Raw genomic sequence first — 5257 nt, 5'->3', positions numbered from 1 at the left:
AGATGAACGTATGCAGTGATCGACAGAGCAGAGTAACTAAATTCGGGATGAGTCATCAGGAAAATTTGTGAGTACTGCATGGATGAATTGTTATGGGTTAGCTCATTTATACTTTGATGATACTTTGATGATTTTTCTACCGCTCACTTTCCACCTGGAGTAATGTTCAGTTCACAAGGTTCAAACCAACGGCTAAGTCCTCACTGTTTTCTCTTGACGTCAACAATCAGTCCTCATCCAGGGGCTGATGCAGGTCCTGCGTGGCTCAGTTGGTAGAGCATGGTGCTTGTAATGTCAGGACCGTGGGTTTGAGTCCTGCTGGACCCACCCATAACAACATGTATGTACGCACTATTGTAAGCCACTTTGGGGGAAAAGCGCCTGCTAAATGGAATATATTATGCAGGTCTAATGTAATGAGAGTTGAGGTTGTACTTCAGTTTTCTGCTCAGACTGATCCCATAGACTCCACCAGTGGTAGGGAACAGAGGTGTAGATTTCACACTGCGGGGAGGCTGCCACATGTCAACCATTCCCACATAAATTAGCTTAGGTGTGCAACGGTCAGGGTAGGATGAAATTGGCTCCTTATTAATAATTATAGTATTAATAACGAAAAGGCAGCATTGAAGAGGGTGAATATATCCAAGTGTTTCCTTAACTTTTTTCCATAACCTACCTAATTAATTCAACATATTCTTATGATCAAACTAATGATAGTTTGGTGACAGTTTGAACTGATATAGACTATCTATAGGAGACTATCCAAATAACGTGTGGCCAAAGCCAGCCTTTAGCCATGAGGAGTTCGGCCACAGACGCAGCCACAGTCCATGAATTCTCATTTTCTCGATGACAGATTGACCTGAAATAAGAACCCAGAACTAGCTCTAAAATAGTTTGTTTGGAAGTTGAAAGGCCACTTAAAGGGACTCCATGAACGGCCTAGTTTAGTTATTTTTTCTCTGGGAGGATTTCACAGGGCCAATAAGACCCTTCACATCCACACCATACCACTCTCTGTCAGTCATACAGTAGCTCTGCCCCTCCAGTGGCACTCACCATTTTCCTCTGCTTGCTGAGGCAGAAAGTACAGATGTGTTTGGGTTGGTTCTCTGAGCCCCGGCCGGGCGAGGGGCTGAGACTGTGGAGGGGTGTGGTGGTGGAATGGGGGTGTGGAGGTGTGGCACGGCTGCCCATCCCCCACGCCTCGCCCCACCAGCAGTACTTTACCCAGGTGGGAGATGTAGCTGGACGCCAGCCGCAGAGTCTCAATCTTGGACAGCTTCCTGTCAGCTGGCTCGGTGGGGATGAGGGTCCTCAGGGCAGTGAAGGCTGTGTTCACGCTGTTGGTGCGGTCCCTCTCTCGGCGTTGCCACGTTCCGCTGCCGCACCTCCATCCACCGGGGCCCTGCCACCATCGGGGCCCGCCAGCCTCCGGCAACTCCGCAGAACTTCCTCTTCCTGCTTCCCACCTTAATCTGAAACCCGTTGGAGCCGCCGTTGAGACGGAAGGAGGACTTCTGGGAGTCGGAGCCCGAGCTCTCGCTGCCGCCGTTCTCCTCCTCGTCCTCTGACATCATGCTGATGTCGGAGAAGAGGAAGCGGCTTGGGGGAGCCGTACGCACCATCGTAAAAGACATCAGTCCAGATCTACAAGACAGGTGGGAGACTCCTGTCTCATATAGAGACCTGTAGAAAGACCAGGTCCCCCAGTACTGTAGATCCTCTACTTAATCCTTGGACATGAGGACAAAAGAGATCAAGACACTTAGATTAAATCACTATTTGAAATCTCATACTCTTTCTCTGCTTCTCTCACCTCTCTCTCTCTCTCTCTCTTCCTCTCTCTTTCTCTGTCTCACTCTCTCACCTCTCTTTCTTTCTCTCTCTGTCTGTCTGTCTGTCTCTCTCTCTCTCTCTCTCTCAAGGTGGACCCCTCCTTCACTCCTGGCTGGCTATATTGTGAGCGTCTGCTTCCTCTGAGTTCCCCTCAGTATGCTGTTAGCCTTCCCTCTGCCTCTACACAGATACACGTGTGATTTCTGTCTGAGTGTCTCCGTATGGCTGTCCTTTATAGGCGGTGGGAGGGCCTGCTGCTCCGCTCTACTCTACTCCCCCCTCTGCTCTATGTAGGTGGTGGGAGGGCCTGCTTCTCTGCTCTACTCCCCCCTCTGCTCTATAGAAATTTCAGAGATAGTTAGACTCTCTCAGTGTCTTTGTTGGACTGGGGCTGGGGTTTGACTGGGGCTGGGAAGATGAAAAGAAATACATGTGATAGACAGTCACTGAACTCCGGATGGATACTTTATGCTCTCTCTCTCTCTCTCTCTCTCTCTCTCTCTTCTCTCCTTCACCATCTACACAAAAGCCTATTGATTTCATGTCAACTGTTTCACACCTCTCGTTCTCAAATAGCACAACAACACAGTTCTGGACTATTGTCTTCATCTCAGTGTTCTACTGTATGAGAAAGCAGTGCCTTGACTGATTAGACTAGCGTGGCACTAACGTGAGGTTAGGGCAACACGAGACGGCTGTTGAAAGGTAATATCACAAATGTATAATTTGTCAAGTTACACAATGTTTCAACCTTCATCTTTCTTATTTATTCATAATATTTATTTGGTGAAATTGACAGCGGAAAAGTAACAGTCAGCGCCATGGTTGATTAACAGGAAGCGCTTGAGGCAATAACGTTGGGAGGAGGAAGTGGACGGACAGGAGAACACTGCAGCCAGGGGGACCTGACAGAATGCCTATGCTACTATTACATAGACATGCAGTAGCAGGATTTTCCTTCACTTTACATATCTCACAGGACCATGCAGGCAGCTCAACACAGTATTACTTTCACCGTCCTAATCAACTGCTTCAGGGGAGAAAACCTTTTCTTCCTGAACAATAATCAGATATACTGCAAAATGGTCTAGATGCCAAGAAAATGTCAGCAACATAGGAAATAATATACTGCTTTCCATGGCAACATCTCCATTGCAAAATATGGCCACATTTCAATTGCAAAATTACATTTTATAAATTAATTGAGTAAGTGAAAATAGCTAAAAAAATTGTACAAAGACCACGGCTTCCTTTTCTTGCTACATCATCAGCTGACATGTCCTTCTATGTGTTCTGTGCATTGTATAACATCTCAACATGAATTCATTACTTAATATCTAGTGTCACTGATGAGGGACACATCTATAAACATGTCACTGATGAGGGACACATCTTGAAACGTGTCACTGATGGGGACTCATCTTTAAACGTGTCACTGATGAGGGACACATCTTTAAACGTGTCACTGATAGAGACACATCTTTAACCATGTCACTGATGAGGGACACATCTTTAAACATGTCACTGATGAGGGACACATATTTAACCCTGTCACTGATGGGGGACACATCTTTAAAACTGATGTCACTGATGTGAGGACACATCTTTAACCATGTCACTGATGAGGGACACATATTTAAACATGTCACTGATGAGGGACACATCTTTAACCATGTCACTGATGAGGGACACATCTTTAACCATGTCACATCTATAAACTGATTAGAGGGACACATCTATAAACGTGTCACTGATGAGGGACACATCTTTAACCCTGTCACTTATGAGGGACACATCTTTAACCCTGTCACTTATGAGGGACACATCTTTAACCATGTCACTGATAGAGGGACACATCTTTAACCATGTCACTGATGAGGACACATCTTTAACCCTGTCACTTATAGGGGACACATCTTTTTAACCATGTCACTGATGAGGGACACATCTTTAACCATGTCACTGATGAGGGACACATCTTTAACCATGTCACTGATGAGGGAAATATATTTAATGGTGTTACTGATGAGGGACACATATTTAATGGTATTACTGATGAGGGACACATCTTTAAACATGTCACTGATGTGGGACACAGCTTTAAACATGTCACTGATGAGGGACACATCTTTAACCATGTCACTGATGAGGGAAATATATGTAATGGTGTTACTGATGAGGGAAATATATGTAATGGTGTTACTGATGAGGGAAACATCTTTAAACTCCCTCCTCAGTTCCAAAATATTATTAATGACAGAAAACACCCTTCACCGCCTCCCTCCCTTCCCCTGGACTACCCAGCCTCCCTCCCTTCCCCTGGTCTACCCAGCCTCCCTCCCTTCCCCTGGACTACCCAGTCTCCCTCCCTTCCCCTGGTCTACCCAGCCTCCCTCCCTCCCTTCCCCTGGTATACCCAGCATCCCTCCCTTCCCCTGGTCTACCCAGCCTCCCTCCCTTCCCCTGGTCTACCCAGCATCCCTCCCTTCCCCTGGTCTACCCAGCCTCCCTCCCTTCCCCTGGTCTACCCAGCCTCCCTCCCTTCCCCTGGTCTACCCAGCCTCCCTCCCTCCCTTCCCCTGGTCTACCCAGCATCCCTCCCTTCCCCTGGTCTACCCAGCCTCCCTCCCTTCCCCTGGTCTACCCAGCCTCCCTCCCTTCCCCTGGTCTACCCAGCCTCCCTCCCTTCCCCTGGTCTACCCACTCTGCCTCCCTTCCCCTGGTCTACCCAGCCTCCCTCCCTTCCCCTGGTCTACCCAGCCTCCCTCCCTTCCCCTGGACTACCCAGCCTCCCTCCCTTCCCCTGGTCTACCCACTCTGCCTCCCTTCCCCTGGTCTACCCAGCCTCCCTCCCTTCCCCTGGACTACCCAGCCTCCCTCCCTTCCCCTGGTCTACCGACTCTGCCTCCCTTCCCCTGGTCTACCCAGCCTCCCTCCCTTCCACTGGTCTACCCACTCTGCCTCCCTTCCCCTGGTCTACCCAGCCTCCCTCCCTTCCCCTGGACTACCCAGCCTCCCTCCCTTCCCCTGGTCTACCCAGCCTCCCTCCCTTTCCCTGGTCTACTCAGCCTCTCTCCCTTCCCCTGGACTACCCAGCCTCCCTCCCTTCCCCTGGTCTACCCAGCCTCCCTCCCTTCCCCTGGTCTACCCACTCTGCCTCCCTTCCCCTGGACTACCCAACCTCCCTCCCTTCCCCTCGACTACCCACTCTGCCTCCCTTCCCCTGGTCTACCCAGCCTCCCTCCCTTCCCCTGGACTACCCAGCCTCCCTCCCTTCCCCTGGACTACCCACTCTGCCTCCCTTCCCCGGTCTACCCAGCCCCCTCCCTTCCCCTGGACTACCCACTCTGCCTCCCTTCCCCTGGTCTACCCAGCCTCCCTCCCTTCCCCTGGACTACCCATTCTGCCTCCCTTC

General features: G+C 49.9%; 1 pseudogene; it reads right to left on the bottom strand.

The window, feature by feature from the left end:
• Positions 1 to 1023: 1023 nt before the first annotated feature.
• Positions 1024 to 2031, bottom strand: LOC135529165 (basic helix-loop-helix transcription factor scleraxis-like; annotated as a pseudogene).
• Between the last annotated feature and the right edge of the window lie 3226 nt (positions 2032 to 5257).

This window comes from Oncorhynchus masou, unplaced genomic scaffold, assembly GCF_036934945.1.
Source record: "Oncorhynchus masou masou isolate Uvic2021 unplaced genomic scaffold, UVic_Omas_1.1 unplaced_scaffold_11109, whole genome shotgun sequence".
Taxonomy (NCBI): domain Eukaryota; kingdom Metazoa; phylum Chordata; class Actinopteri; order Salmoniformes; family Salmonidae; genus Oncorhynchus; species Oncorhynchus masou.
The sequence above is the reverse complement of the archived record's forward strand: the minus strand, read 5'-3'. Positions and strand labels throughout refer to the sequence as shown.